We start from the raw sequence: 11,434 nt of genomic DNA on the forward strand, positions 1-11,434 counted from the left end.
TTGCACTCAATTTCCAAGAAATGCATCACATGAAAGTTCTTTGAAAAGAAGGATTGAGGAATTAAACAATTTTGAGGCAAGAAAAAGATTAGGAGAAGTGGTGGTTCTAGTTGTATGATAATGTATTGAGGTTGCATGCTTGTGAAAACTTGCATGGGAGCTCATAGGCGGGACATGAAGTTCAAAGAAGTATTGTGGAGATTCTCAAAAACTTATTGATCCAAGAAGCAGCAAACAAAACAAAAGGAAATAAAGAAAATACAAAAGCAAAAAAGAACATGGCCCAAGGCTCTGAGCATCAATTACTAGGCAGAAAAAGAAAGAAAGAAACAAAAACTCAAAGAGTTGTTATCCTAGTAAATGCTTGTGGTTGAAGTGTGTCAAGGAAAGAGGCTTGAGCAAGTAAAACCTTAGGGGTGCTTTAACACCTAATACCTTAAAACCAACTGGTTTAGGAGTATTGATTGAAAGCTTATCTAAAGAGCCGCTTTGAGACATGATACTTAGAGTCGAGGCCAAAGCACAGAAATTATAAGCTGCTTCAAGGTGATTACATATAAAGAGATCTCCATGATACCATTTGGATGAAAATCCTAAGACCTACGACTCCCAATATGTAAGGACTAGTGAGCGCTAAAGCCCTTGCATAAGCATATGATTTAGAGTTCACCCCACTATTACTTGATCACTTCACTCACTGTATTTTACATGTGATCCTCAATCCATCTTAATTAAAAGAATCTCTGAGCATAATTCATTTCTTGCTTGGGGACAAGCAAGCTTTAAGTTTGGTGTTGTGATGACAAGTCATCCTAGCCTATTTTAACTAGTCTTTTTCTTTTGTTTTCATTAGAATTATGCACTTTCTTGAATCATAAGCAAGCTAATTGAGTAGATTTTCATGTTTCCCTTGATTGAATCAACCATGTATGAATTCATGCCATTTCATGAGGTTTTATGCTATAATTGCTGCATATTATGATAGAATGGATATCTCATGATTATGAGCATAGCTTTGATGTGTTTGGTTGATTAATGATAGGTGAAGAAAGCTTGGAGAAAGGTTGAAGCAAGAAGGAATAGCTAGGAGTAAAGAGAAGACAATGGAATAAGTGAAATTGAACCAGGAAGCAAAAAGCTGGACCTAAAGTTAGCATTAAACTTTTGCACAAACTTTTGGTTGAAAAGTTAGCCCCAACGTTAGCCCCCTAACTTGGAGGCTAACGTTGGAACTTGAACATCACTCCCTGGGTACCAAAAGTTTGCGCCAACGTTAGCCCCCTAACTTTGAGGCTAACGTTGGCACATGAAATTCACCCCTGGGCACCAAAAGTTTGCGCCAACGTTAGCCCCCTAACTTTGAGGCTAACGTTGGCATGAAGAAAACCTCCCTGGGCACCAAAAGTTTGCGCCAACGTTAGCCCCCTAACTTGGTGGCTAACGTTGGCACATGAAAATCACAAGGAGGAGCAAAAGTTTGTGCCAACGTTAGCCCCCTAACTTGGTGGCTAACGTTGGCGCCACAAGTACACAAGGTAAGGCCAACGTTAGGGCCAAAGTTAGACCCCTAACTTTGGCACCAACGTTGGTATCAGCAAAGTGGTGTTAGCTGATATGAAAAGTTGGAGCAAAAGTTAGACCCCTAACTTTTGCTCAAACTTTTGGTCCAACTTTTGCAAAACTCCAACCCGGTTCAATTGGTTCGTTTTGGTTCTTCTCCAAACTTCAAGAGCAATAAACCAAGGCCTCTTTCAACCCAATTCCACCAAGAGCAAAGGCCCAACTCAAGGCTTGAAGATCATTTGAAGAAAGTGCATAAATAGGATAGAATTCAAGTTCTTCAGGGAGCTTTTCTTTTGAATTTTCATAATAGTTTTCGGAGAGCTTTGGATATTGAGTGATCTTTAATTTCTTTGTCTTGGGGAAGGAGAATTCACTTCTCTTCCTCTTCATTTTATTGCTTTCTATTTCAATTGCAATTGTCTTGGATCTTGGGTTGGAGAATTGAAGAAATTCTGTTTCAATCTCATCATTGGATCTCTCTGCTTTGTTTACTGCAATTTAATTTCCGTTTCTGTTACTTGCTTCTCATCTACTTTCCTTACAATTTACAATTCCCTTGCAATTGTTCTTGTTGGATCTAGGAAGGCATTGAGATCTAGACTTGGCTTTCTAGTCTCTGGGTCCTGAGATCTGATTTCCCATTTCAATTCTCTGTTTACTGCTTTATATGTTCATTTACTTTTCTGTTTCGGATCCAATTCAGTCCCAATTCCCTTTTACTCTTCTGTTTAATGCAATTTAACTTTTCCTTGTTTAAATCCAAGCCCCAATTCCCTTTACAATTCCAGCCGTTTACATTTCTTGCACTTTAAGATTCCGCTATTTACATTTCTTGCATTTTAAGTTTCTGCTATTTAATTTCTTGTTCTTTAAGATTCAGCAATTTAATTCCCTGTTCTCTTTACTTCCATGCAATTTAATTTCTGCAAATCACAAAACACTCAACCAAATCTTGATTCGCTTGACTAAATCAACCACTAAACTAAAATTGCTCAATCCTTCAATCCCTGTGGGATCGACCTCACTCCCGTGAGTTTTTATTACTTGATACGACCCGGTGCACTTGCCGGTTAGATTTGTGTGTTTTGGAGGAAATTTATTTTTCAACAAAATACTCATCATAACTTTAGGTCCAGCTTTTTGCTTCCTGGTTCAATTTCACTTATTCCATTGTCTTCTCTTTACTCCTAGCTATTCCTTCTTGCTTCAACCTTTCTCCAAGCTTTCTTCACCTATCATTAATCAACCAAACACATCAAAGCTATGCTCAAAATCATGAGATATTCATTCTTTCATAATATGTAACAATTATGGTATAAAACCTCATGAAATAGCATGAATTCATACATGGTTAATTAAATCAAAGGAAACATGAAAATCTACCCAATTAGCTTGCTTATGGCTCAAGAAAGTGCATAATTCTAATGAAAACAAAAGAAAAAGACTAGTTAAAATGGGCTAAGATGACTTGTCATCAAACCTCCTCCATAAAAGAACTATCAAGTCAAATGTTGGGTGCAAAGAAAGGAGTGGAGGAGCATGAAAGTAAGGAAGTCATTCCAGAGAATTCACACTCAAGTGAAGCAGAAAATCACATGAAGGAAGGGCTCATGGAACCACCAATACAAGAGACTCTTGATGAAAAGAAGACTCCAACAATCACACAACCACCAAGACTTGGATTCAAGGAAGTGAAGGCAATTAACAAAAGCACCAAGAAGAGGATTGTGACCAAGCTACCAAGGACAACATTTAAGAGGAGGTCAACCACAAGCAATCCAACCCCTGGACCAATAGCAAGCAAGCTCAATCAAGCCATGTACAAAAGAAAGCTTGCTGAGAGGAAACCAAGACAGGGGGCAATAGCTGAATCTTCTCCTCTCTTGAAGTCATTCCTCTTAACAAACTGGAAGAAGAGGAAGAAAGTGAACAACATGTCAACCGTAGGTATAATTTCTCTTCTCTGCTTTGTTTTCATTCTTTGTTTTGTTTAAATTCAATAAATTGGCTTATGATTACATTCTAAGTTTGGTGTTGCCCTGCAACAATTTGTTTTCAATCTCTTTGGATGATTGCATCAATTCTACATGGAAGTGTCACACTAAGATTCTAAGTTTGGTGTGCCACTTAATTTTCTATGCAATACATCCAGCAACATCACTTGTTTGCATAATCATAATGCCTTGCAGTGTTATCTTTCATTTAGTTAGACAATTTTAGTTTACTTTTTTTTGAGTCATTTTCTTGTTTTTAAATGCTTTCTTTTATTTACTGTGTTTGTTAATACACTACCAAGAGAGCTTTATTCATGATAGATTCTTGGCTTGGTGATTGTATTTAACATATAACAGTTTCTTTCGTTTAGTTTTATTTCAAATAAATTGACATATGATTGCATTCTAAGTTTGGTGTTGCTATGCAACAAAATTTGGTTATAATCCTTACAAGATACTTGCATCAATTCCAAGTGAAAGTGTCACACTAAGTTTGGTGTGCCACTTATTCTTTATGCAAAGTATTATGCTCACCTTCTTAAGTTTGCAATCACAATGTCTCTGTCTCTTGTGCCTTGATTATTATCTTTAAATTTTTCTTGCTTGAAATACATGTACTACTAACATTTCTTGTGTAAGACATTCATGATCCATCTTAGCCCCATAGCCACGGTTCTAATAGTTGCTTGAGGATGAGCAAGCATTCTGAGTTTGGTATGGGAAGGAGGAGAATGGGAGGAAAATGACAACAATAGAGAAGATGAACTACAAGGTTGTAAAGTTCCTTTTCCTCTCATTTGTTTCAAGCACTATAAACTGCATGATTATCTTTACCTTCTCTGTATGCATGTGTGTATGAAAAGGCATAGTTTGATTTCTAAATTGCAACATGGTGCTGTGCCATTATGATTACCAACTTGAGTTTTGTGAATTCAAAAGCAGTAAAGCATCATGATCATAAACAAACAAGGAATTAAAGAAGAGTTTAGCATGTGCATACAAGTATTGGAAAGCTAGTATGATTAATTGTTGCTCTATTGCATTGGATTTTATTTAATTGAAGTTTTCATCTAGTACATTTTGTGAAATCTTTTGAAAATCATGAAAACCTTGAAGAAGCAAATACAATTAAAGCAAGAAAAGAAAAAGGGAAAGAATGAGAAAGCTGAAGGCTCTGAGTACCGATGGCAATTTATTTGCTAAGTACTTGTGGTGTTTATGTATCAAGCCAAATGCTTGAAAACAAAACATTTAGAAGTCAAGGTTAGGCTCAAAGTGCAAAAGCACTCCCTCAAAGCTCAAGGCTCTGAGCATCAATGATTAGAGAGTCAAGAAAAGAAAAGAAAAAATGAGCTTAACGAAGTCCTCTAATCAAATGCTTGTGGTGCTTATGTATCAAGTGGTAATACTTGAAAACAAAGCATTTAGAAGTCGTAGCTTTGTTATCAACTCATGGGGCAAAGCACCCAAAAGGAGAAGCTAAATAAGAAAATCAAAAGCTTGTTTCAAGGAAGAAATATAAGAGAAAGATTTCATAAATTGAGCTAGATGGAAGCATCAATCATTTACATTTCTTTTGTGATTGTAGCATGCTTAGAAAACTAGCTTACCATAAACATTGAGTTGCTATTCTTCTTGCCTTGGATTGTCAATCTTTATTGCATGATTCTTTTCTTGCTTGGGGACAAGCAAGTTTTAAGTTTGGTGTTGTGATGACATGTCATCATGTCATGTTTTTCTATGCTTTTTCCTTTGTTTTCAATAGGTTTTATGCACTTTCTTGAGCCATAAGTAAGCCAATTTGGTAGAATTTCATGTTTCCTTTGATTCAATCAACCATGGATAAATTAATGCAATTTCATGAGATTTTGTGCTATAATTGTCATATATTATGAAAGAATAACAATCTCATAATTTTGAGCATAGCTTTGATGTGCTTGGTTGATTGATGATAGGTGAAAAGAGCTTTGAAGAAGGTTGAAGAAAGAAGAAATGGCAAGAAGCAAGAGAGAACAAAAAGCTTGAGCAAAAGCTTGCCTCAAGCTTTAGCTCAAACTTTTGGAAGAGTTGAAAACACCCTAGATGGAGCAAAAGCTTGCGCCAATGTTTGCCTCAAGCTTTTTGGCAAACGTTGGCGCCACACTTACACACCCTGTGATGGGATATTTTTGTGGAAAAACGAATTTCTCCAAAACACCCAAAACTAACCGGCAAGTGCACCGGGTCGCATCAAGTAATAATAACTCACGGGAGTGAGGTCGATCCCACAGGGATTGAAGGATTGAGCAATTTTAGTTTAGTGGTTGATTTAGTCAAGCGAATCAAGATTTGGTTGAGAGATTTGTGATTTGCAGAATTGAAATTGCATAGAAAGTAAAGGAAATGGGTAAATTGCATGAAATTAAAGAGAACTGGAATTTAAAGTGCTGAATCTTAAAGAGCAAGAAATTAAATGGCAGAAACTTAGAACACAAGAAATGTAAATTGCAGAATCTTAAAGTGCAAGAAATGTAAATGGCTTGAATTGTAAAGGGAATTGGGAATTGGATTTGCAGAAATTAAACAAGGAAACATAAAATTTCAACAAGCAGAGAAATAGAAGAAGACTTGGATCGAATCGGATCTAAAACAGAAAAGTAAATGAGCATGGAAAGCAGTAAACAGAGGATGTAAAATTGGAATTCAGATCTCAGGACCCAAGAGACTAGAAAACCGAGTCTAGATCTCAATGCCTTCCTAGATCCAACAAGCACAATTGCAAAGGAAATTTTAAATTGCAAAGAAAGTAGATGAAGAAGCAAGTAACCGAGACTGAAATTCAATTAAGCAGAAAATTAAACAAGATCCCAAGGTGAGATTGAAACAGAATTTCTTCAATTCTCCACCCAAAATCCAAGACAAGAAAAGTAAAGAGTGCTGGGCAAGAACAAGGAAGAAGAGAGATCAATTCTCCTCCCAAATTCTCTTGACTTAAAACAACAATGCTAAGAAATGTAAAAGTGAGCTCTAAGCAAACCGAAAAGAAAGCTATTCTGAAAAACTAAAAGGGAAGCTCCTGAAAAACTTAAATCCTATGCTATTTATACACTTTCTTCAAATGGTCTTCAAGCCTTCAATTGGGCCTTTGCTCTTGATGGAATTGGGTTGAGAGAGGCCTTGGTTGATTGCTCTTGGAGTTTGGAGAAGAACCGAATTGAACCGGGTTTGAAATCATGAAAGCTTGAGTAAAAGTTGGAGTAAAAGTTAGGGGCTAACTTTTGCTCCAACTTTTCACATCAGCACCCTTCCTTGCTGATACCAACGTTGGGGCAAAAGTTAGGGGTCTAACTTTTGCTCCAACGTTGGCCTCCCCTTGGTTATTCATGGCGCCAACGTTAACCAAAAAGTTAGGGGCTAACGTTGGCGCAAACTTTTGCTAGTCCAGGGAGTGTTTTTCATGCGCCAACGTTAGCCAACAAGTTAGGGGCTAACGTTGGCGCAAACTTTTGCTCATCCAGGGAGTGTTTTTCATGCCAAAAGTTAGCCAAAAAGTTAGGGGCTAACTTTTGCTCCAGCTTTTGCCCAAAAGTTAGCCAAAAAGTTTGAGGCTAACTTTTGGTCCAGCTTTTTGCTTCCTGGTTCATTTTCAATTAATCCAAAAGTTTGAGCTAAAGTTTGAGGCAAACTTTTGCTCAAACTTTTTGTCCTCTCTTCCTCCTAGCCATTCCTCCTTGCTTCAACCTTTCTCCAAGCTTTCTTCACCTATCATTAATCAACCAAACACATCAAAGCTATGCTCAAAATCATGAGATATTCATTCTTTCATAATATGTGACAATTATAGCATAAAACCTCATGAAATAGCATGAATTCATACATGGTTGATTAAATCAAAGGAAACATGAAAATCTACCCAATTGGCTTGCTTATGGCTCAAAAAAGTGCATAATTCAGTTGAAAACAAAAGAAAAAGGCTAGTGAAACTAGGCTAAGATGACTTGTCATCACAACACCAAACTTAAAGCTTGCTTGTCCCCAAGCAAGAAATGATTTATGCTCATAGGTTCTTTCACTTAAGACGGATTGAAGAATAAATTGTAAGGTCCTGTGAGTGAAGTGATTAAGTGTCAGTGGGGTGAACTCTAAATCATATGCTCTTGCAAGGGCTTCAGTGCTCACTAGTCCTCACATATTGGGAGTCTTAGGTCTTAGGATTTTCATCCAAATGGTATCATGGAGATCTCTTTATATGTAGTCACCTTGAAGCAGCTTATAGTTTCTTTGCTTTGGCCTCGACTCTAAGTGTCATGTCTCAAAGCGGCTCTTTAAATAAGCTTTCAATCAATACTCCTAAACCAGTTGGTTTTAAGGTATTAGGTGTTAAAGCACCCCTAAGGATTTACTTGCTCAAGCCTCTTTCTTTGACACAACTCAACCACAAGCATTTACTAGGCTAACAACTCTTTGAGTTTTGTTTTTTCTTTCTTTTTCTGCCTAGTAATTGATGCTCAGAGCCTTGGGCCATGTTCTTTTTGTTTTTGTATTTTCTTTTCTTTCTTTTGTTTTGTTTGCTGCTTCTTGGATCAATAAATTTTTGAGAATATCCACAATACTTCTTTGAACTTCATGTCCTGCCTATGAGCTCCCATGCAAGTGTTCACAAGCATGCAACCTCAATACATAATCATACAACTAGAACCACCACTTCTCCTAATCTTTTGCTTGCCTTAAAATTGTTTAATTCCTCAATCCTTCTTTTCAAAGAACTTTCATGTGATGCATTTTTGAACATTGAGTGCAAACAAGTTTTGAAGAGAAAAATGTTGTGAATGATCAAGCATCTTGCTTATTGAATTACAGAAAAATTATGCTATGCAGACAGATAATCAGGGAAACTAAACCACTCTCAATCATAGCAGTGTTTGATGTAAGATAATCACTTAACAATACAACCTTTTGGAATTCGCTTGCTTTACTCCTCATCATCATCATCACTGATCCACACATTCCTCTTTCATTTTTTTGGTTGATGATGCTTAATCCTCCCAAAAGCTTGTATGATGCTCTGCAATGATATTGAAAGTTGCTTGTTCCCCAAGCACTTGAGAAATGGTTAGCATGCATGATTTATTTGTGGGCTTTTGTACTTACTTTGGTGTGGGAACACCAAACTTAGTACCTTGCCAATGGTTCTCATGCATCAGATTAACCATGTGTAAAACTCTTTTTTTTTCTTTTTCAAAAGCAATAAAACTGAAAACTAGGAAACAGCAGAATAGTTAACTAGTTCATCCAACATGCTTGAAGCCAGCATTATGCAGAAAGTGAAAATGTGTTTTATAATGGGATTTTGGTGAAACACCAAACTTAGAATCCTGCATTCTCCTTTAGATTGTTTTGGTGTGCAACACCAAACTTAGCTTCTTGCATTATAGATAAAACTAATTAACCTTTTTATTAAAATAGTTATGAACAGAAAACTACCTCAGGTTGGGTTGCCTCCCAACAAGCGCTCTTTTATTGTCACTAGCTTGACATCCTTCATCCTCTGATCATGGAAGTTGAGGTTTCTGTTGCCTTTGGTTTCCTCCTCTCACCGTAGGCTTCTCCTTGATAGTTGTTTCTTTTCCCGTAGCCTTCTCACTGTTTTCCATAACTGCTTTCCCTTTCAACCCAGCAGCTTTTTCACTGTTCTTTGAGTCATCTTCAGTGGCTCTTAGGGACATATTTCCCTCTCTCTCGCCCAGTTTAGCAAGGTTTTGAACCAGTTGTTCCATGTGCCTTTCAATTCTCTTGAGATATGCCTCTTGGTTTTTCCTTATATCCTCCTGCTCTATTATTGTCATTTCTTGAATTTTCATAAACCTTTCCATCATCATTTCTAGAACATAGAATCTTTGGAAGTTTAGGATTGGTTGTGGCTGTGTTGATTGTGGTGATTGATGTAAGTCATTTTGGGCGGGTGGTGAGGTAGGACAGGGCTGGAGGTGTGTATATTGGGGTGGTGTGTAGTGATTTTTGTTGGTATGGTGGTGTTTTTGCAGGTTTGGGAAGTTGGGGTTGTTATAATTGAAGTCCCTTTGTTCCTGATGCTGAGATTCCCTCATTCTTAGATAAGAATGTGGTTTCCATGGTGGAAATTGTGCATTCACTGTGGCAGAATGTAGAGAATCAATTTGTCTAGCTATTGATTCCAATTGCTGCTGAGTTTGCTGGTATAGCTGTTTGTTTTGATTCATGATTGCTCTCACTCCTTCAAGATTCATTACTTCCTTTTCTGAAATTGCATTCCGTGGTGTCTCAAATGAGTGTTGGTTATTGGCTCTTTTGTCACTGAACTCTGCAGTTCCTTGGATGGTTGCTGTTGCCTTGAGTAGGCCATCTGAGAAGTAATCTACTGCTCTTCTTGTTTCTGAGGTTAATCCTTCATAGAACGCTTGAAAATCCACCTTGTCACTTGCTTTCTTGTATCTTTCCCATGCTTTGAACAATGGTTCTTCCTCTCTTTGTATGAATGGATGTATTCCTTCTTTCATCTTAATGTTTTGTCGGGATAATGAGAATTTGGCTAGGAACTTAGCAACCAAATCATCCCAACTAGTGATACTTCCTTGGGGAAAGGTTTCAAGCCATTGTGCCGCTTCATCCTTCAGTGAGAAAGGAAATAACAAGAGCTTACAGGTATCATGGTTTACACCATTGAGATTGACAGCACCACAAGTTTTCAGATAAATGGATAGGTGCTGTTTAGGGTCCTCCAATGGATTTCCACCATAGGAACAATTGTTCTCTATTAGTGTAATGAGTTGTGGCTTCATGTTGTGGTGTTCTTCTTTCTCAGAAACTCCTTCTTCAATGATATCCTTCCCTTTGGCTGCTCTTCTTCCCTATGACATATAAATCAACAACGGAACACACAGTGATACTTTTGCAAATTGAGCGTAGTTAGTTGAGACAAAACTTCAAACAGTTAGTGGGTTAGTCAAAAATTAAAGAAAAAGTGCTTGATCTAAACTGCCACCTTACTTAATCATTGTCAATCTAATCAATCCCCGGCAACGGCGCCAAAAACTTGATGGGATATTTTTGTGGAAAAACGAATTTCTCCAAAACACCCAAAACTAACCGGCAAGTGCACCGGGTCGCATCAAGTAATAATAACTCACGGGAGTGAGGTCGATCCCACAGGGATTGAAGGATTGAGCAATTTTAGTTTAGTGGTTGATTTAGTCAAGCGAATCAAGATTTGGTTGAGAGATTTGTGATTTGCAGAATTGAAATTGCATAGAAAGTAAAGGAAATGGGTAAATTGCATGAAATTAAAGAGAACTGGAATTTAAAGTGCTGAATCTTAAAGAGCAAGAAATTAAATGGTAGAAACTTAGAACGCAAGAAATGTAAATTGCAGAATCTTAAAATGCAAGAAATGTAAATGGCTTGAATTGTAAAGGGAATTGGGAATTGGATTTGTAGAAATTAAACAAGGAAACGTAAAATTTCAACAAGCAGAGAAATAGAAGAAGACTTGGATCGAATCGGATCTAAAACAGAAAAGTAAATGAGCATGGAAAGCAGTAAACAGAGGATGTAAAATTGGAATTCAGATCTCAGGACCCAAGAGACTAGAAAACCGAGTCTAGATCTCAATGCCTTCCTAGATCCAACAAGCACAATTGCAAAGGAAATTTTAAATTGCAAAGAAAGTAGATGAAGAAGCAAGTAACCGAGACTGAAATTCAATTAAGCAGAAAATTAAACAAGATCCCAAGGTGAGATTGAAACAGAATTTCTTCAATTCTCCACCCAAAATCCAAGACAAGAAAAGTAAAAAGTGCTGGGCAAGAACAAGGATGAAGAGAGATCAATTCTCCTCCCAAATTCTCTTGAATTAAAACAAC

This window comes from Arachis ipaensis, chromosome B9 (assembly GCF_059453495.1).
Source record: "Arachis ipaensis isolate K30076 ecotype BB chromosome B9, ASM5945349v1, whole genome shotgun sequence".
In the NCBI taxonomy this organism is placed as follows: domain Eukaryota; kingdom Viridiplantae; phylum Streptophyta; class Magnoliopsida; order Fabales; family Fabaceae; genus Arachis; species Arachis ipaensis.